This window comes from Oryctolagus cuniculus, chromosome 3 (genome assembly GCF_964237555.1).
Source record: "Oryctolagus cuniculus chromosome 3, mOryCun1.1, whole genome shotgun sequence".
NCBI classification, from domain to species: domain Eukaryota; kingdom Metazoa; phylum Chordata; class Mammalia; order Lagomorpha; family Leporidae; genus Oryctolagus; species Oryctolagus cuniculus.
In genome coordinates this window covers 49,114,720-49,137,049 of record NC_091434.1, presented here as the reverse complement: position 1 = coordinate 49,137,049, position 22,330 = coordinate 49,114,720, and the positions used below count along the sequence as shown (strand labels likewise).

At 45.4% G+C, this 22,330-nt stretch overlaps 1 protein-coding gene across 4 annotated transcripts in view; it reads right to left on the bottom strand.

Moving 5' to 3' along the window:
- The window catches only part of STAT4 (signal transducer and activator of transcription 4), a 151,713-nt gene extending 142,053 nt beyond the window's left edge, over positions 1-9,660 (bottom strand). For 3 of the 4 annotated variants that reach the window (XM_051848343.2, XM_008258842.4, XM_017342993.3), the window contains exon 1: positions 3,423-3,571. The gene's annotated coding sequence lies outside the window, so the exon portion shown is untranslated. Of the gene's footprint in view, positions 1-3,422; positions 3,572-9,453 lie in introns of those variants that run through there. The other variant, XM_051848344.2, reaches the window with a different exon arrangement.
- Between the last annotated feature and the right edge of the window lie 12,670 nt (positions 9,661-22,330).

The following is a 22,330-nucleotide window of genomic DNA, read 5'->3' as shown; positions in this document are numbered from 1 at the left end:
GCCCCTGAGACACCCTTATCCACTAGAGATTTCCAAGTTAATTGCCCTGATACATGCTCCTGAGCCTCATGGAGTGAACAAGAATCCTATTACATTTGTCACCACTGTCAAAGGGAATGAAATATGCAAACTAAAAGAGGGTCAGAAACTGCTCTGTGTGTGTGTGTGTGTGTGTGTGCATCACAGTGATTGCTTCAGCCTCAACTGAACACAAATCTCACCCCACCCCACCCCCGCCACCAAAGCTTTGTGGGAGTCTCCAAGTGGTCATGGAAAATGACTTAAATCCTATTTCTACTTTTTTCCTTTCCAAGGTTAATTGTTTTTTATTGAGGCCTTTTCTCAGGATTCAGAGTAAAAAGAAAGGGAATTGTTCTGTTCAGCAGGACAGTCTAGCCCCCTACTCCTGCCCCCTGCGGCCCTCCCTAGCAGCCCAGAACGGGCAAAGCCCCAGAAAGCTCTGTGGAGTTTTTCATGGAACTCTAGGAATGGATTTTTTTGGGTCCCTCCAGAAGCTCTGTGAGGGTGAAGGTAGATGAGGACAGCTGGATCTGCAGGTGGAGTAGTAAACACGGCCCCCCTACTCGCGAGCGAGATCCTAGACCTCAAAGTAGTGCCCCTATTTCCTGCAATCCCCCAGCTATGGGGAGAGAGAGAGAGAGAGAGAGGAAGAGCTTCCATCCACTGGTTCACTCTCCAAATGCCTGCATCAGCCAAGGCTGGGCCAGGTTGAATCCAGGAGCCTCGTACTCCATTTGGGTCCCCAACGTGGTGGCAGGAGCCCAGTATTCCAGTTGTTAGCAGGAAGTGGGATCAGAAGCAGAGCAGCCAGGACTCCCAACTGGGAAGTGGTGTCCTCTGCACCACAGTGCTGGCCCCTGAGATCATTTTTAAGCTAGGTTTTGAAGGCTGGGAAGCCATAGACAAACATAGAAGAGAAAACAGGGCCAGGGCAGGAGAATGAGGTCTTCAGGAGGCTAAATGTGCGGAGATAAAGTGAGGCGGGTCCGGCCGGATGGAGAGGGAAGTCTTGTCATTTTGTACACCTGAGCACAGAGTGGCATGATCAACAATACTGTTGAAAATACACTTGGGAATGAGTTTTAGAGTTTTAGAGGGAGAGAGGGCCCTGGTGAGATTTTGCCATAGTCCCCACAAAGTTTGATAAAGGCATGAGCTAAGGTAGTGATGGTGCCACAAATCAAAGACATGCTGGGGTAGGGGGGTGGAACTGACAAGACTGGAGATTCCTAGTTTAGGGAATGAAGCTGATGCTGGCAACTCTGAAAGATACTTTTGTCTATTGTTCCTATACTGATCTCTAGACTTGTGTCTACTGTTCCTACCCCAATCTCTATTTCACCTCCACCTCTGTCTCTTCCTGTCCCTACCCCTAATCCTAACCCTACCTCTACCTTTAGCCCTTGCCCTATCTCTACTTTTATTTCTAGTCTTATCCAAGTATCTTCCTCTATTTCCATCTCTCTCTTCCTAATCTGATCCCAATTTCTGTCTCTAAACTAATCCCTATCCATCTCTGTCTCTATCCTTATCTCTTTCTCTCTGTCTGCCTGTTTCTCCCTCTCTCTCTCTCTCTCTCTTCCTGCCTAACTCTGCTTTCCTTTGTAACATTCCACCTGTCTTTCTCACCCTCTCCTGGTGTCAGGTTCTCTCTATACACTAGTCTGTCCTCCTCTCTCTCATGACAACTCCCTCACCATCCACATTCCTCTGTTCCCTGGTAACTCCGGATGACACATGCCTTTGACTTCCCGTAGCCCTTATTTGACCTCATGAAATTCTCCCACTTTCCATTCCACTGTTCATTCTAAAACTTGTTTAATGTTTTTTCTAGTTAAAATTCCTGATAAATAATCTAAAAAGACCAACTCTTCTTTCTATGTTGGCTCAGAAAGTCATTCATTTTGGCTGCTTAACAGAATAACCTAAAGGTCTTTTTTTTTAAATACCAATGTGTGGACCCATCCTAGATCTACTTAATCAGAATCTGTGAGATCTATATTGTTTTAAAGTTCCAGTAGGGATACTGATGCACAAATAATACAGAAATCATTGCTACAAATCATCAGTCATGGGTAGTAGTTTACAGAGAAGACCTTGGATTAGGTGTGCATAATTATTCTGGTTTCTAACAGAGTAGGGGAAGGTGGGGTGGACAGTATGGTCATATTGTACAAAATACAGCCATCCACAGTCTCCAACTACAGAGATCTTCTGAGTACTGGCTATGGCCATATAGGCACCACTAAATATGTTTGAAGTAATAGTCTTGTAAGGGGAGAAATGTTCTAGCATACGTTTATGGTACCTTATGATGAATTCTAGGGTAGAACGTTTATTAATCATCTACATAGCAGGTACTTCATGTGCTTTATGTCACTGAACCCTCACAGAACCCAGAAGGTCATTATTATAATACTTATGCAACACATAAGCAACCAGCGACTCAAAACACTTCACAATCACAAAGCCAGAAAACAATAGAACTGGAATTTGAACTTAACCATTAAATTTCTCATACTTTAAATGTAAAAGAGAAGAAGGGAAATTCTCTCTGGAAATGAAACAAAAATGTGGAAATACATATGTGGTTGAAGATATTAAATAGTAGGGTCAATTCTAGCATGTTGGGCTTGTGCTGTGGTGTAACAGGTAAAGCCACCACCTGCAGTGACCACATCTCATTATGGGCGCTGGTTCAAGTGCCAGCTGCTCAGCTTCCAATCCAGCTCTCTGCTATGGCCTGGGAAAGCAGTAGAGGATGGCCCAAGTCCTTGGGCCCCTGCACCCACATGGGAGACCCGGAAGAAGCTCCTGGCTCCTGGCTTCGGATCGGCCCAGCTCTAGCTGTGGTGGCCATTTGGGGAGTGAAGCAGCAAATGGAAGACCTTTCTCTCTCTCTCTCTCTCTCTCTCTCTCTCTATCTGCCTCTGCTTCTTCCTCTCTGTAGCTCTGCCTTTCAAATAAATAACTAAATCTTCAAAAAGAATTCCAGCATGCAAGTGGCTTAAAATCCACGTAATTGTGTCTATATAGGTAAATATTCCAAATAATTCTGTGTAGTATACTTTAGCATATTTCAAATATTTTAGCAATAGGAAGAATACTTTCTTTAGACAAACCTGGTGTGAATGCCAATATGCAAAATTAATGAAGGGGAACTATGCTAATCTGGCTAATTATAGTAACCATTTGTATGCCTAAAACATTATATAATATAAATATATAAGTAATTGTTAAAATGAAAGGGGAGCTGCTCAGGTCAGTAGGAGGTAGTAAACACATAAGGCATCAGTGTTATCCCTTTTCTCCTCTAACATATTTTTCCAAATCTTGGGAACTTGTGGATCTCAAGTATGACCCAAAATGCATTTTAGAACTCTCTATATTTTCCTACATACCACTTAAATGGATGGTCCCAGGAAGCAGATGAATGCCATATAGGGGTGACAGAGATGTATCTTTGCCCAGATGGAATATTGTGGCTGGGCAGGAGGGCTCGGGCCTCTTGGTGGACCCACTCCTGTGTTGTCACAGGTGCTCCTATGACCTAGGGGAGGGTAGAGCCAATCACAATCCTCATGTAACACGTGCTGCAAGGGCAGCCCCCTCCTCAGAGAGCCTCTGACTTTTGTCCTCAGAAACCACAGACACAGATAGTGAGGTGAGGCCTTATTTTGGGTGGGAGATTACTAAGCCTGTTCATGGTGAAGTCCATGGTTGGCTACAGCAGACAAAGTCCCCTGGGGAGGTGCACCGTGCTGGACACCAGCTGCTTTTAGGGTTCTTCCTGAGGGAGAGGAGAGGCATCATAAAGCAATTCACACCTGTTCAAACACATGTTATTTTATTACCAGGGCTGGCTACTCTGGAATCTTTGCACCTTCGGGGAAATTGGGAGGGTTTTAGCTTAGCACACTGCACTGATACCTGTGTTGGGGTTTTCAGGCCTATGCATCGCTGGGGCCACTGAATTTTCAGTACTAACACCAAGAAAATCCCAGGAAAACCAGAACAAATTGTCACTGCATTACAATCCAACACACCACCAAACTTTAGGGTGGTAACTAACCTATAACACTTAGGGTTAGATGCTGTTTTGAGATAGTTCACAGAGAGCAAGTCACTATCATATATTTTAACTGTGCTCTGTAATAACCAAGTCAAAGAATTTATGTTTTTCCTGTTACAAACTTAACAAATACATTCATTGTCTCACCACACAAAAGCACAAGTTTATAATCCAGTTAAGCATACTTGAATATTCATTTTCTGCTTGTGATGGTTAATATGTGCTAACTTGGCTAGGCATGGTGTCCATATATTGGGTTAAACATTATTCTAGATGTTTCTTTGAAGATATTTTTTCAATGAGATGGACATTTAAGTCAATAGACTTTTAGTACAGCAGGTTACTCTCCATAATGTAAGCAGACCTCATCCAATCAGTTAAAGACCTTAACAGAAAAGAACATTGACCTCCCCAGTGAAAAGGAGATTTCTGTTGGCCAACTGCCTTCACTGGATCTCCTATTGGCTTCCCCTGCAGATTTTGGATTTATGCTTCTACAATCATGGAGCAAATCGCTTAAATAAACTACCTGTCTGTATGTCTGTCTATCTATCTATCATCTTGCTAACTATCCATGTAATCTATGCATGTATGTATAGGTAGAATTAATACAAATATTACTGGAAACTAATACACTGACAAGGTTATTTGGGCCTTAGAGGGACTTCTTACAGGGCCCCATAATTTTGAATAACTACTTTTTATTTCATAACTATTTACAGAGGCTTCCTTTAGCTCAACACCTAAGTGAACACTATGAATACACAACTCATTTACTACATGAGAAGAAACTGTTCATGGTACATACACAGAGACTTCCTTTCTAGATACCCAGCCTAGTTCATTGGATCTTGATTTGTCGTAGCATGGATTCTTCCTGCCTCCTTGGATTTATTGTTTTTACTTTCTTAGCCCCAAGTACAGCCCTTCCATGGCCACCTGAATCTCAGTCTGGTAGTTTTTATCAGCTTGGAGGCCCCAGTGATAAACAGACTTCTAGCCCTCCATTCCTCCCCTTCTTCAGTTAATATTTAAACAGATTGATAAGTGTTTATACTTTTCCTGGAATCTCCCCAGTTTACTTTTCTGGTTCTTCCAAGAGGTGAAATTAAAGTTTTCTTCACTTTACCTTGTACCACTGCTGTATAGGGACACACACACACACACACACACACCATTTGGGTTTTTAACACAAACACAATGTGCCAAGGTTTTCTCCTTGGGTCTGAGACAGGTGGTCTCGTTGACAGAAGCTCTGCTCTTCCCTCCATGACTGCATCGCTTGGAGGAGACTTGATGAGCAGCCTCAGCAGAGCACGCCTTGCTGAGCCTCTGAACACTTCAGATTCTTAGCCAAGTTCCACCCTGGGGCTGCACGTGCAGGCTCCTGTTCCTAGAACTAGCACTGGGTTCAGGATGTGGCTCTTGAACCGGTGCCTGGTCCTGACCTCACAGCTTTTCTGGTTACACTGAATCATGACATACTGTTTTGGACATCTTGGTTCTCCCCTTGGTGACAATAAACACAGCCTGAGGGCGGACATGACAGCTGGCATTGCATACACCTTAGGAAGAGAGGAGGAAAGGCCTGTCCTTAGCCTTCCCTTGTGCCACTGAGACCTGACATCCAGCTCTCACATGAAAATAAGCTCTTACTTCCCCCACAGTGGAAGCGCGAGTCCAGCCCTTTGAGGTGATGGGCACTTGTGAGCTCTGAGGTTTCAGGAAGGGTCTCAGACCAAGCCGCAGTCGCTGCTGTTGCATTCAGGGCAGCACCGATATCATCTCCTCACCACCATTCTAGATTTCCCTCACCCTTGGCTGAAATTTTTATCTGGTTAGTTGCTTGCCTGGTGTGGTGACACAGGCCTTCATCCCTGAGGGGTTTCAGCCCTTAGTTGCCTTTCTCTTATTGAGTCATTACTGATGCGATTGCCCTTTGACACATATTACTGGACACAGAACCGAGAAGCCCCAGGGAATCCTGAGTATTGGACATACTTCTTCCTGTAGCAATAACCTCATTCCTCCAGGAAGACATCATCAACTATACCATAAAGCATAGTAACTCTTTTTTTTTTTTTTTTTTTGCAGCCTGATGTTTCGCTGTCTTATATAGAGTCAATTGTGGCCAAGTGGGAGTTGTAAGCTCCAGTTCAGTGGAATCCATTGCAGAGGTGTTTCCACTCTGGGAACTAGGACCTCTAATCTAACAGAGATTAAGTTTGCAGGGTGAGAAGTTCAAATTTTGAGACTGGAGCATTGGAGTCACAGTGGACAGGGCCCATCCTATATCTCCTTCCATCATATATCTAGCTAGCTAGTTAGCTAATGTGTAGTCCATATCTTACACATATAATCTAATATTGTAACCACATTATATATTATCTATTACCTAGCCAACATCTCTGTGCTATTGATAAGACATAGTAGATATAATAGATATTATGTATATATTTTTGACATATATAATCTATGACATATACTAGATATTATGTATTTATTACATCATCTATCTTCTGTCTAATCAAACACACTTTTGCTAGCACCTCAGCTGAGACTTCCACAGGTAATTATGCTATCGTCTAAAGCTATTTGTCCCTGAGTGGTAGAATACATTTTAAAACTAGTGAACTCTATAGCCACAAACCTATTGCACTTCCTGTACTAGCAAATGGGTGTTTTGCTTTGAGGAACTGTCATATATAAAATGTTGGCAGATCAGGCACTCAGCGGGTCCTCAGGTGGTGGTGTTGACAGGGGCACTGTGGTCAAGGGAGGCACACCTTTCTCCAGAGTACCTATTCTGGTAAGAGGGCCTCACTGTCCTCTCTAAGGGGGAAAGGATCAGCCACCGCTGCTTCATACCAGATTGTTGCTTCCCTTGAGAGCTTTGTATGAGGTTGCTGTTCTCTATTGAATATTAATATGAGGTAAAAGTCTCCCTGCATTGTGTCTATGCCCGTAAGTCTCTATACATACATTTCTGCTAGACATCCTTGTCCCAGACCCTCAAGTCTTGTTCCTTCTAAGTGTTGGCCAGTTAATTAAATAATCATCCCTCTTCAGGAGTCACTATATATCCTTCCTCAGCCCACCTGTACTTCAAGATGAGATGAATAGCCAAATGCATTAGCTCTGCCCTATGGGGGAATGCCTCTTAACTACTTTCCTTCAGGGTTAATACTGAGTGGGGCTTTCATTTAGCATATGCGGCCAGCACTGACATACTACACCAACTCCCATGTGAACCAGGTCCAAGTCCTCTGTCCCTCTGTCAGTTGTCACAGGGAATCTCTGATAATGCCGTATGTATGGATTGAAGGAGAGATGGTGGAACAACAGAGGTAGGTGGAATGCCCCTAGGCCACCTGTTTATGTAACACATTCCTGAGCTCTAGACTGACATCAGCCCAGTTCTGAATGTACCATATCCATCATGTAATTGTCATTGTACTCACTTGGCTGTATGATCTGATAGATCTGATAACATTTAGCCCATGGTAAGCAGTCTGGCTTCATGGTCACTTGGAGTTCTGTGGCCAGTGTAATGCGGTTCTTCAAATGTGCAGTTGTTTTCTGCCTTCAAAAATATGGCTTTGTTAGACTCCTAAGGGTCTGTGCTATTGTGCTAAGATTTTTCTAATTATACCCTTCAGATAATCTACACAGTATTCTTACCCACTGAAAGATACCTTTAAAACCTACACACCAGTCACATGGCTCGAGTCAGGGCAGCTTCCACTGCAGCCTACCTTTGCTATAGATCTTTCTTTTCCATGTGTGTGTGTGGTGTATGTGTGTGCAAGAGAGAGAGAGAAAAGAGAGAAACCCAACATTCTAAATGGCCATCTATTCATCCATCCATCTCTCTGCTAGGAATGTCATGAGCCATTATCCATCCCCGCAATCCCTGTACATTAAAGACACCGCATGAGGTCCTTCTGAGGTGCTACCAGCATTATTACTGGCCAGAGGGCAATGAGCTATGGTGGCAGGAAGATCTTGAGAAAAGCAAATATTGTGCTACAGGACTTCAGGTGATGTCATTGCATAGTCTCCAAATGAGCAGATTCCAGGGAGGGTCAGGAAAATTTGGACATTCAAGATTATCAGACTTACCCAAATGTCCCTGTGCCGGGGACTGCCTGCTCACGAGCTGTGGGGCCTTCACGTTGACACAGGAGCCATTTTGAGGCTGTGCCCTTCTCCTCCTTTCAGGCCTGCCTCCCTATAACATGCAGTCCTGGGACTGCTTTTCCTCAGCCGCCTTGCAGCTGCAGGAGATAAGAGGATTTTAAAGGCTGCCATAGAGGCCGCCTGTCTTTCACAGTGTACTTGAAGTGGGCAATTAGCTTCCCTGAGCCTAAGATTCCTCATGTAAACCTTCAAAATCAGCCAGACATAACACCATCCTTATAATTCTCATTTCCTTGCACTGATCAAGTATAGCAGCCACTTGATATGCCAATATCTTGCCTTCTGCCTATGCCACATAGCAATTAAGATCACGTGAATGTTTTTAGCAATTATACTCATAAAATATATTGCACACCAGGGATGTGGGCCACCCACTTTACCACCATCCACGGGGAGTCAAGATTCTATCCTGGAGACACTCCCAGTACCATGTCTTAGCCTGGGTTCCTTAGACTCACAATTTTATGTGCCAACCCTTTATTGGAGAACCCCTGGGAAAAAGAGAAATGAGGCAGAGCTAATTGAAGGAGGTGAACCGCCAAGCTAGCCAGAGCTTCACAGCAAACACATTGGTTGCTCCAATTTGAGAAGACATCCCTAGAGAGACCATATGAAAACATCGGCATCCTGGCCGGCGCTGTGGCTCACTAGGTTAATCCTCCACCTGTGGCGCCGGCACCCTGGGGTTCTAGTCCCAGTTGGGGCACCAGTTCTGTCCCAGGTGCTCCTCTTCCAGGCCAGCTCTCTGCTGTGGCCCGGGAAGGTAGAGGAGGATGCCCCAAATGCTTGGGCCCTGCACCCGCATGGGAGACCAGGGAGAAGCATGTGGCTCCTGGCTTCGGATCAGCGCAGTGCCGGCTGTAGCGGCCATTTGGGGGGTGAACCAACGGAAGGAAGACCTTTCTCTCTGTCTTTCTCTCTCTCACTGTCTAACTCTGCCTGTCAAAAAAAAAAAATATATATATATATATATATATATCGGCATCCGGGCACAGTCTGTTGGGCAAGCAGTTTTCTTACTTCTTGGGTTCTCTTACTCAGAGCACACTCATCGTGTCAACTCTCCCCTACATCTGAGCTGCATCAACACCACCTCAAGCAGCCAGCGGAGCTTCCAAAGACCCAGCCCAGGCGATGGGAGGCTTCAGGGGCCTCTTTACCTTGGTTACAGATATCTGGTGAAGCTTGTCCATTGGTGGTGATGGCCTGAGGAGCAGCATCCAGGACTCTATGATGGCAGCAACGGAGTTTGCTGGTTAGGGACCGAGGCCAAGAACCGAAGTCAAGATCTGGGGGCAGGAGGGGAAGAAGAGCCGCTCTGAGTGGCACATACACTGGGCCTCCTATGTTCTATTTCCCTTAAGGAGCTAAAGCTTTGATGTTCAAGCCAAACCCACTTCTTAAGAGGGGTAGCAAATTGATAAGACTCTGCTCCTTTCAGAATGTCATAGATTCCCAGGACTGGAAAGTTCTGTGCAGGTCATTTGGTGCGGTCTCCGTGTTTACAGACAAGGATGAGCTCTAGAAAGTTTGAGTGACAGCTCTCCAGAGAAACAGGAAGTGAAGCCAGGAGAAGGTCTGCCCCCACGTCCTCCTTCTTCCACTCAGGTGAAGGGGGAGGGCCAGTTGGCCTTCCACGCCTGCCTTTATCAAAAATCTTTGAAGATGTTTGTTTAGTGAGGTCATGTCTAAAAGCCGCTGTAAGGACGTTGAAGGAAAGATGTTTCATAATTGTGAAATGCGATTGTGATTTTTGGAACAAAATTCTTTAACCAATACCAGCCTGCCTTGTTGATGAACCAAAGTGTGAGAGGAATGGACATTACCAGCAGCAGAACCTCATTTTTTAGAAACAGTATAAAACGGGGGTGTGTGTGCAATAAACAAAGACGAGTGTCTTAGAGGGAGCTCCTGCTGCCCTTTGACTCGAAATCTGTTGTGGTGCACAGCTCTCAGGGATTGGCTCAGAGATCTTCCCAGGATCTCTGTGCTAACAACGGCAGAGGGTACTCAGTGAAGAGTTATATATAATTATAATACAAGAGTACCCTCTGCCGTTGTTAGCACAGCTCTCAACGTGTAGCTGTTGTCGGGATCAGCATGCAGCTGGTGTGAAGACCCCCTATGCCTTGAAAATAGCCCCATTTCTAGCATGTCCGGTGGCTTTACTCGTGGTGGGCACATTCATTGCAGCGGCATCTGGAAATTCTTGTCCCCCTGACATGTGCATATGGAGATGTGAACTCTGCCTCTGACAGCTGTGATTTCTGGAGCTACCCAAGCTGCCCGAGGGTGCACCCATCTTCTCCCCTCTTACATGCCAAATAATATCCTAGGAAACTTCTTGTTTTTATTTCCTGTTTCAGAAAATTAAAAAAATAATAATTCTGGCTCACTAAAATCTGTTTCATGTCATGTCTTAAATTAGCCTGGCACCTGTTTGTTTGAGTATCTGTCCACAGCTCTGTGGGAGGAAACTGATGAGCTGGCTTGGAATTTCCACCAAGGGATGCCAACCACCGTGTGCCCTGGCACTGGCACAGAGTCTCCCTTCTGACTTCATGGCGAATCAAGCCCCGAATGAGAAGACAGCTATAGACAGGAGGGGAAACAGCATCTCTTCAATCTGTCAGCTCTTATATCCCTCTCCATCACAGAAGGAGCCATTGATAGGTAGCAGGAAAAATACAGACAAAAAGCAACACAATGAAGTGTGAGAAAATCCCAAGGTAGTTTCCAGGCAAGACCATCGCATCAGCAGTGCGAGAAAAGCGTTTTGAACTAGGATTTCCACTGTGGGAAATACGCTCGCTTCTAGGGCCGCCAGGAGCTAAAAACACTCTCTCCTGGAATGGAGGCATAGTGCTCTCCCTTTTGTGCATGTCCAGGTACTTAGTGCCACTTTTAGATGGGGAAAAGCTACAAGGCTGAAGACGGATATATAATCATGCTCTCCTTTTATTGCTTCCTGAATTATGCAGAGTGGTCTTTCCAGTGAATTCTACTTTGGAGCCTTTCTGAAATGTCAGGGTCTATTACCTGCTGCCCAGGAAAATCCATTACAGGTCTGCACAAGTGGAGCCAGAAAATAAGGCATTAGCCACCGTTGGAGGCTGAGCAAGAACCTCTGAACGGTACCCTCCAGGAGTGTTTCCTTGGCGTTTACTCCCTTCTTAATCTATTGATGAAGACTGTTGAATACACACGCTTCTCAGACAAGAAGGCCCACAGAATTTTGGTGTGGGGGGGATCGCTGAGTCTTGACTAGGAAAGGGCTTTCTACCTCTCCTTCAATAAACACCCTTCGCAGAATAATTTGAATAACAACACAAGGCAATATTCTGGTGTGTCTGAGATTATAATAGATATCATCTCTCAATGCACAATGAAGGTCCTGACCTCTTACATGAATATGGGGGCAAAATTATCACCAAAATTGGACCTGGGATATCTTTTAGCGTGACATATTGTAGTGGAGGTACCATGTTACGTGTATGTCTGCATAAATGCAAAACTTAGTGTTATATCATAACCAGGATATTGAAATTGACACAATTGACTGACCTTACTTATATGGATAAGAGTGGTGTCATTAATAAAATATAGAACTCTTACAAAATAACAAATTCTAAGAAACAGAATCTCAGATGTGTATGAAAGTACATACATGAGTGTCTTAATTATAATACAAGACTGGCAAAAATAAAATAAATTATAGCAGTTCTCTCCTTTTTTTTTTTTTTTAAAGAGTCTCAGCCCCTCAGGTCTCTGCTTTTTTTTTTTTTTCTTTTTTTAAGACTTTATTTATTTGAGAGGCAGAGTTACAGAAGTCTTCCCTCTGCTGGTTCACTCCCCAAATGGCTGCAATGGCCAGAGCAGGGCAGAGCCAAGGCCAGGAGCCAGGAGCTTCCCCCAGGTCTCCTATGCACATGCAGAGAGAGGCCCAAGCACTTGGGCCATTTTCTGCTGCTTTCCCAGGTGCATCAGCAGAGAGCTGATCGGAAGAGGAGCAGCCAGGACACAAACCACAGCCCATTTGGGATGCCTGTGCCGCAGACTCAGCCTACCATGCCACAGGGCCGGCCCCTATAGTACATCTCTTATGTACTATTCAAATTATTATTGAGTGAGAGACTGAAATGTGAAACCAGACAGAGAGTTAGATACGTGTAGATGAGCTGAAATTTCTTCCAGCCCTGAATTATAACTTTATCCTCTTACCTGTCAGTTTGATATATCCACCTTCCCATAATGCAACTGTTTCTCATCCAGGACCAGGAAGGAGGAGATGCCATGATGGCCACGTCGAAGTTCAACTCCACATGGAAGCACCAGGAAAATCCTAAAAAGCCTTATGCTCGCTAAACTCCACCCTGCTTGTATATTTGATTAAGGCACCATCCAATACCTCATAATAGAGGCTGATAATGTAGGAAGGAACCTTTTTTTTTTTTTTTTTTGCCCTTGACCAGGCTTGGGGATCCTTCTCAGGCCTCCTACTTCCTCTCTCTCTCCTTATGGGGAGCCCTTTGGCCCAGTCACGACGGGTGTCTCTCCGTGTGGGGCTGCTCACACTCACACGTGAATGTCTTCACTCATTTTTAAATAAACCCTGTTCAGGTGTGCACTGCATGCAGGCCTCTGCTTTGGATTCTTATCTCTGGGGGTGGGAGCAAGAACCTGGAATAAAGATTAAGACACCTAGACCCACAACAGGATTAGAAGCCATTTTTATTTTATGTTCCTTATTTTTAATCTCTATATTTTTCAGTTCTTCTCCAATTCAATATTATCCTTATGATAAAAATATAAATATTTTTTAAAAAGGAAAGATTCCTTTGGGTATACTGTGGACACAGAGACTAAGAAGCATAAATATCTTGAATGATCAAAGTTACCTTTAAAAGGGGTTGGGTTAGTTTGCTGCTATGTGTTATTGGTTTGCTTGTTTCTCCATCAAGCTGTAACTCATCAAGCCATACATATATCTAGATAGATGGGGTATAGATAAAGATCTCTCTCTTAAGTTGAGACAGAGCTACAAATGCAGTTGTAAGAAGCAAGGCAGAGAGATCCCTTGTGACATGGGTTGTGACTATATAAATTTCCAGTCCAGGTTCTTGTCTCCCACAGAGGTGAAAACACTAAGCAGAGATCAGTATTGTGTGGAAGTGGAAACAGAATTTACCTAGCAGTGAGAGAATATACACACATCCATGCACGAGGGTGAGCCGCCCTACACAGGAATATACCCATCATGAATGGGCCAAAGGGTCGCCCATAAATGAGAAGAAAAAAAAAAACAACAAACCCAAGTGAGAGCAGGAGAGGTTGGTTCTAGATCCATCCATGGTGCACAGAAAAAATGAGAGCAGTACCTCTACCTAGGGCCTGAGGTGGAAATAGATCTCTCCCACCTACCACCACTTTTTATAAGGAAGGGGGTGATACCCCAATCAGATATACATCCGAGGTAAGATCTGAGAATGTGCGCCGGGCCCAGATGTGACAGTTGCATCCTGGGAAGGTGGGTGTATCCAACCAACAGTTAAAGAGATAGCTGTACTCTGCAGGGATACAAGAATTTCTAAACTTTAGCTACTGCTGGGTTACACCATAGCATTTGTACGCCTCACCTTGTTTCCTCTGAACAATAGAATACCATCATAGCCGAGTTGTTGTGGATATCGTAATGGCTGACTCCTTTGTGTTGCTGAGTTGTATTCTATGTTACATATGCATCACTGTTTTTGAAGGCCCTCAAGAAAATTGATTGACAGCGTTGCTGGAAAGTCCAGAACCCCAAAACTGGGTCCACTAGCCTGATGCACAGCAAGCCAATCACCAAAGTGGTAGAAAAAGCAGGTGTTTACTGGAAAGCACAGAGCAAGGAATCAGGCAGCTAACGCTGAATTCCTAGACTGAGGGAGTAACGGTAGTCAGTCCTACGGTTCTGCGCATGATCAGTTCATGTGTGGACCTCTGACTGGTCTGCAGCATGGTTGTTCTTCCTTTGACTGGTCACTGATGGGGCCAGTGTGTTTCCTTTGGAATGGCAAAAGCGGGTTACAGTGTGTGTGGGTCTAAGGGTGGATGTGGTGTTGCTTTGTTTGATGAGTGCTGGCATTCCTGCAAAGCTCTCAGAATAGAGGCTGGCACTGAGACGTTCTCCGTGTTAACTATAGGGGCAATAGGAGTCTTTATAATTTAGGTTCTCCTTGCCTTGCCTTATGAAGTAAGGCAAGCTAAGGAAAAAATACTGGGCTAGACAAAGTAAAAACAAAAAAAAAGGCGTTGAGGGTAAGGGGCTCAGCTTCAACAGGGTAACCATTCTCTTGTTGAAGGATGCCTTGGCTCATTCCTGTGTTAGGATGTTATAAGAGACAGCTATGAACATTTGTGTTTAGGTCTTTACATGACCACTCATTTTCATCTTCCTGGGATAATTACCCAAGTAGTACAACTGCTGCTGGGTCATATGCTAGTGGCATATTTAGTGCCCTAAGAACTGCCAGAGTATGTTCCAAAGTGGCTGCAGCACTGTACATTCCCAAGAGGACGGAGTGATCCAACTTCTCCGTATTCTCCCAGCATTGCCTGTGGTCACTCTTTTTCATGCCAGTCATTCTGAACCGCGATATCTCATTTTGCTTTCAATGTCATCCATGTCACAGCCGCTCACATGTTATTAACATAGACAATCAAATGGCTGCATTTACCTTCCAGGGGTGGAGGTGGAGAAGCAGTCCTGTGAGCCGAGAAGAGAACAAGAAGCCCTGAGACGCAGCAGCAGTGTCTGCCCCGTGTTGCAGCCTTCTTTTGCACATCTCCTATTGTAGCTATATTTTTGCTGAGTTTTGTGTTTCTCGTTAGGAAAATGAGTTACAATGCTGTGGTTTACTTCATGTTCTTATTACTGTGTGTGCTACTCAGTTTCTGAATAAACTGGGCCTCTTTTCCTGCTTTTCTTGTCTAGGCTATAGACTTATTATTACTCATCAGCCAGAACTCTAAGAGCTGGAGGGGCGGCCGGTGCTGAGGTGTAGCGGGGAGGGCCGCTGCCTGCAGTGCCGGCATGCCATATGGGCGCCGGTTTGAGTCCCGGCTGCTCCGCTTCTGATCCAGCTCTCTGCTGTGGCCTGGGAAAGTGGTGGAAGATGGCCCAAGTCCTTGGGCCCCCATATGGGAAGACCCAGAGGAGGCTCCTGGCTCCTGGATCCTAGCTTCGGATCTGCGCGGCTCCGGCTGCTGCAGCCAACTGGGGAGTGAACCAGCTGATGAAGGACCTCTCTCTCTCTTTCTGCCTTTCCTTTTCTCTCTGTGTAACTCTTTTGAATAAATAAATAAATCTTGGGCTGGTGCCGTGGCTCACTGGGCTAATCCTCCACCTACGGCGCAGGCACCCTGGGTTCTAGTCCCAGTTGGTGTGCCGGATTCTGTCCCGGTTGCTCCTCTTCCAGGCCAGCTCTCTGCTGTGGCCCGGGAGTGCAGTGGAGGATGGCCCAAGTCCTTGGGCCCTGAACCCCATGGGAGACCAGGAGGAAGCACCTAGCTCCTGCCATCGGATCGGCGCAGCGCCCCGGCCGTAGCGGCCACTTTGGGGGTGAACCAGTGGAAGGAAGACCTTTCTCTCTGTCTCTCTCTCTCACTGTCTAATTCTGCCAGTCAAAATAAATAAATAAATAAATCTTTAAAAAACAAAACAAAAAAAGAGCAGGAGGAGAAGTGAAGTACAAAATGCAAGTTCATTCACCTCAAATGTGGTCCCTGGGCCTTGCCCCACCACAGAGCAAAGTCATTTGTGAGGACCCATTGTCAGGCTTGGAGTTTCAGACATTTGCATTTTGTTATTACTATTATCTAATTTACATAATTTATTCAGAATAACCATTCTTAGGAGACAATGTTCGGCCCATTTCAGAAGGCAATATATATTTTTTAAAGATTTGTTTATTTATCTGAAAGAGTTACACAGAGAGAGAAGGAAAAGCAGAGAAAGGTCTTCCATCTGCCGGTTCACTCCCCAATTGGCCGCAGTGGCCAGAGCTGAGCCAATCTGAAGCCAGGAGCCAAGAGCCAGGAGCTTCTTCCCGGTCTTGCATGCAGGTGCAGGGTCCCAAGCACTTGGGTCATCTTCTGCTGCCCTCCCAGGCCATAGCAGGGAGCTGGATTGGAAGTGGAGCAGCCGGAACTCAAACCAGTGTCCATACGCTGGCATTGCAGGAGGTGGCTTGACCCCCTACACCACAGTGCTGGCCCCCAGGCAATATATTTTAGAAGTGTGTGTGCATACGTGTGTGGGGGGGGGTGAGTATAACAGGCAGAAAGCCAATTTGGTCAACCTGCTAAATAGTTTCACTTATTTCTCATTACTGTTTCTTTTCCATTATTTCTCTCTATTTTCGTTCCCCTTCCCTCCCCCAATGAATCATCATTTTTTTTTTAAGGGAGTGGAAGTTAGATTGGAGGGAGTAGGAATTAAGGATATGTTTGATTAAATTTCCCTAGCTTGGAGCCGGCGCCGCGGCTCACTAGGCTAATCCTCCGCCTAGCGGCGCCGGCACACCGGGTTCTAGTCCCAGTCGGGGCGCCAGATTCTGTCCCAGTTGCCCCTCTTCCAGGCCAGCTCTCTGCTGTGGCCAGGGTGTGCAGTGGAGGATGGCCCAAGTGCTTGGGCCCTGCACCCCATGGGAGACCAGGAAAAGTACCTGGCTCCTGCCATTGGATCAGCGCAGTGCGCCGGCCACAGCACGCCGGCCGTGGCGGCCATTGGAGGGTGAACCAACGGCAAAGGAAGACCTTTCTCTCTGTCTCTCTCTCTCACTGTCCACTCTGCCTGTCCAAAAAAATAAATTTCCCTAGCTTGTTATGTGCCTAATTATACCTTCCCCTAAATTTTATTCTCTCATCCATCCATCCATTCGTTCTTTCTTTCATCCATTCATCTGTCCAGGATCTTCTGAGTGCATACTATTTTCTGAGTCCTGTGCTAGACAGGAAACGGAGACTTATAACTGAATAGAGACACAGTTCTCGCCCTCATGGGGCTGACCCCTTTTGTAGGGAAGAAAATGATAAGTGGTAAGAGACCTGAAGAAAACTGGAATTTGGAAGATTGCAGGGTAGCACCTGGCTGGAGCATCTACTTCCTGGAAGATAAAGCTTTAGAGGGCAGAGGAATTACTTAGCAGGAACGAGGGGTTTGCTTCGAATGTTTTCATTAACCTTTTGCTTCCCTTGCTTTTGCTGTTGCCATCTTACGTCTTTTGGATAGTGGCAAATGGCCAGTAAGTTCTTAGTAGATCTCTCTTTTTTTTTTTTTAAGATTTTTTTATTTATTTGAAAGTCAGAGTTAGACAGAGAGAAAAGGAGAAGCAGAGAAAGAGAGAGGCTTTCCATCTGCTGGTTCACTTCTCTGTTGGCCGCAATGGCCGGAGTTGTGCCAATATGAAGCCAGGAGCCAGGAGCTTCTTCTTGGTCTCTCATGCGGGCGCAGGAGCCCAAGGACTTGGGCCATCTTCTACTGCTTTCCCAGACTACAGCAGAGAGCTGGATCAGAAGTGGAGCAGCCGGGACTCAAACTGGTGCCCATATGGGATGCCGGCACTGCAGGCGATGGCTTTACCTGCTATGCCACAGAGCGCCAGCTCCCGTAGTAGATTTCGTATCTGCAAGATTTCCCACTTACCTGGGTAGCTTCAAGATCAAATTGCCTTTGGGCCTACTTCCGATTCTTGCCAGAAAGAGCTGGCTCATTCTCCACCCATCTGTGAAAAGCCTTGCTCAGGTGAGAATTTCACACGGTGTGAATGAAAGAACTAAGGCTTTCCAGGAAATAAAGGGAGTAGGAAAGGCATAGCTGTTTTCTTTATGATGTGGTTTCCAAGGCTCAACCTACTATTTGAGATCTTTATTTTGTTTCTCATTTTGTGATTTTAATTTTTTCCTTTATGGGAAAAATGTGTATCTAGTTGGAATGCACACTAAAATAAAATTATTATAATACTTCAGTGTAAAAGTATTTTAAGAAAATAATTCTTACACAAAAGCAGCACAGGTTGCAAGCCAAGAAAACCATATAAAGCAAAAAATCATTTATTTTGCAACCTGGAAAAAGAGTACTATTTCATATTACAGAATTTCCTGAAAAGTTACTCCTTTCACTTGCTCTTTTGGGAAGAAATTCTTCAAAAGAACAATATTTTTCAATTAAAATACTCCTATGGTATTTCTTAACTCAAATATAATTTGCTTTTTTTTTTTTTTTTTTTGATGGTGCCAAGCCGTGGTTACTAATTCAGGTGATCTAATGTTCTGTTCAATATTGACACCCTTGGCACCTGCTGGTGGCATACGGGACGATTTACCTTAATAGGAGTAACTAGAATGCTATGTTTTTCAAATATTTCCATAAAGTATATTTCTATGTTTGATTGCTTTCATTTTCACTGTGTGTATGTGTGTATGACCCCCTCATTGTTAAGGGCATCAGGTGTCCTCTCTCCCGGTCATCGTCTATCTATTTTCTTGTAACCACAAAGCTAACAATTTACTAGTTCAGGTTTATGCCAAGCATAAAGATAAACTTATTAGAGTACACTTGGACTCATAGATAAACATTCAGAACAAAACTAACAGTGACTAAAACAAGATAGAAGCTATTCCTGTCTTGTGGAAAGTAATTTCGTAGACAGGCAGGCCGTGACCAGTGAGTCACATCTTCAATTCCACAGGCACTCAGGCTCCCTCTGGCTTTTGCTGCAGTCTCCACAGGGCGTAACTCTAGGGTCACAGACCAAGACCCTGGAGCTCCGCAGTGGGTTAGAAGGCAGGCATGCAGACGGACTGGGCGCTTCCTACGCCTCCTGCGCAACCTGTCTCGTTTACCTCATTGATCAAAAGCTCGTCACACTTAAAGTTGCAACAAGACCGGGATAGGCAGTTTTTAATCCGTGTGGATGACTGACTGCCTTGAGGAAAATCAAGTCTCTGTTACTAGGTAGAACTGGAGGAAGAGATGCTGGGATAAGCCACAAACAACCTCTGCTGTATTCCAACACCAAATAATCATACCTATTAAAAAATTGTGGGGCAGCCGGCGCTGTGTCGTAGCAGGTAAGGCCGCCACCTGCAGTGCTGGGATCCCATATAGGCACCGGTTTGAGTGACAGCTGCTCCACTTCAGATCCCGCTCTCTGCTATGGCCTGGGAAAGCAGAAGATGGCTCAAGTCCTTGGGCCCCTGTACCTGCATGGGCTCCTGGCTTCAGATTGGCCCAGTTCCTGCCGTAGAGGCCATTTGGGGAGTGAACCAGTGGTTGGAAGGCCTTTCCTCCCTCTGTCTCCCCTCTCTCCGCCTCTCTGTAACTCTGCCTTTCAAATAAATAAAATAAATCCTTGAAAAAAAATCGTGGGGAAATTTAGAGTGATGTGCATTTCTTCTAGGAAGTAAAATGAATGGCATTTAAGGCGTGGACTTACATATTTTATTCATTACAAGTCCTTTGAAAAATTTTTTCAAATTATCCTCTAGGCTCTTAATAAATTTTCTACTAAATGGCATTTGAATAACTGAGGTATTATTGTGGCTGAAGTGGATACTTACGTGCAAAATCCTTTGGTAGACAGAGTTCAAGAAATTCTAGTTTGCTGTATCAGATAGGTGCATTCCAGTTACATGAGTTTCCTCTCAAAGTATGTACTTCAAGCATGTGCAAGAATTATACACAGCCTGGACGATTTGGATTGGAGCCTTCCATTCAGTTAAATGCACTCCCTTTATCACTGTATCTCAGCGTAGCGAATTGGTGCCAGGCCTTCTAGAAATACTTTTGTCACTTTACATTACATAGTTCCCATAGTATAAACAAAATCCTCTAGTTGCAGTGTTCCCTAAATATCTCTAAATCTACTCCTTGCCATGTTTGAAGGCTTGGAATGAAGAAGGTACACACGAAAATAAGATGCCAGTTTGTGTGTTTGCTTCCTACATTTTCACACAGCGAGGATCACTCTGGGCATTATTTCCTCAGGAACCTGATATTCGGTTTAAAATAAAAGGCGAGATTGGCAGTAGATAAGCTCCTTCTGATTAAGAGCTGGGTCTGGTGCCTGCAGCCCCTCGAGTGACTTAATTCTCTGGGTAACTCCTCTAGTTGCACACATAGTCTGATGAACCGCACAGGCTGGGTTTTAACTGCCCTGATCCAGCTGTGCCCGTAAATGAGGCGTTTGTCAGTGAAGCCAGTGGGGAGAGTAGAAGCGACGTCTAGCCCACTCCAGAGCTGGTGAGCAGCTGCCGTGCTCCCGTGCGAATCAGCTGCACTGGTTGTGTACAACTGCCCTACCCGGCGCTGGATATTTCGAGTATCTCCTCGTAAGGGACTGGATAGATCATAAGATCGTCCTAGTCAGATATCAGGGACTCACCAGTGTAAGGTTTCCAGCCTCCTGAGGAGAAAGTCTCCTGCCAGAGCCAGCTCCTGCTCTCAAGCTGTTCCCCAGCAGAGTAAGTGGGGACAGGACTCACATCTTTCCACCCGCATTCAACAGACGAAGTAGCTGAGACTGCAAGTTTAGTGACTTGCCCAGCTAATGAGTGGTCTGGTCTGACTGCCCTGTCAGGATGGACCGGCCACCTGCTATGTGCTAGAGACACTGTACTATGGCCAAGATAGTGAGGGCTGCAGGAAGTCTACACAAAGTGGGGAGATTCAGCAGCCAAGTGTCGTGGTGAACAGAGGGCTCCCTGGGCCACACTTGCAACCTTTCTGCCTTGTCTCCTACCTGCAGGCGCAAAGCTGCCCCTGCCCTTGGACCTGCCCCTCCCCTCCGCCCCTGATGAGCAGATGCCATTGATGAGCTGGGGCTGCTGCCTCTGCCCCTTCCAGGCTTTGGGCCAGATGAGCCCAGCTGGGTCCCTGCAAACTCTTTGGAGGAAGGGACCTGACTCCAGGCGCTGGAGTGTACAGGTCCCATGTCTCAGATTCTGGCCTCTGCAGCTGCCCTGCCCCAACTTTTCTTTCCTAGACTGGTTTCTGTGCTTCTGCCTCAGTTTCCTACTGGTGCACCTGGGAAGGCATCAGAAGAAAGCCCAAGTACTTGGACCTCTGCTACCCAAGTGGGAGACCTAGATGGAGTTACTTGCTCCTAGATTCAGCCTGGCCTAGACCTGGCAGTTGCAACCATTTATGAAGTGGAACAGTGGATAGAAAAACTCTCTCACTTGCTGTTTCTCTCTCTCTCTCTCTCTCTCTCTCTCTCTTTGCCTTTCAAATAAAAAGTAAAGATTCTTTAAAAAAAATAAAAGGAAAAGGAGAAATAGCAAGAATGGCATGGCCCTTAGCCTTCCACACCTTCTACAAGTATCCGCCATCACTATGCTTTCAGAGAAAGAGACCCTGCTAGTGTCTCTCCTTTGGGCACAATAATCCTAGCAAATCAGCATTACCATCCTTATGCCTGCATTTAAACTTAATTACCTCTTTAGAGACCCCATAGCAAACACTAGGGCTTGGGGTTCCAACCTATGAATTTTGGATCACACAAACCATATCCTGGAAGGAGCAGTGGGTCTCTCGCACTTTATTCTCATGGTCTTGAAGACTTTCATAAAATCCAGTGAGCTGGCTTCCGTTATTCCCACTGGCATGGCTTCTCTGTCTCCTTGCCTCTAGCTGCTTCCATTGGCAGGGATGATTGACAGTCATGCTGGATCCAGAAGGAACAGCCGCCTGAGGGAAGAGTTGGAGTGGAGACGCCCTGTTGGTCCCCAGAGCTCATTTAAGAATGACTTCATTTCCAGAGCCAAAAACAGGACAGACCTCTGAACTCAGGTAGCAATAACTAAAATTGGAATTTCTCCAGACCACAAGCAGTCCACGGTTGCTCTAGAGGGTGTGCAGAGGACAGCAGAAGGAATGGAGGACTGCGTGCAGGTAGAGAGGGCAGGAACAAAAGAACTTGGCTGAGGAGCAAGATCTAACCTTCCTATCTGCCTCAACGAAGGTCCTGAGGCTCCCGGCTGCATATTTTGGCC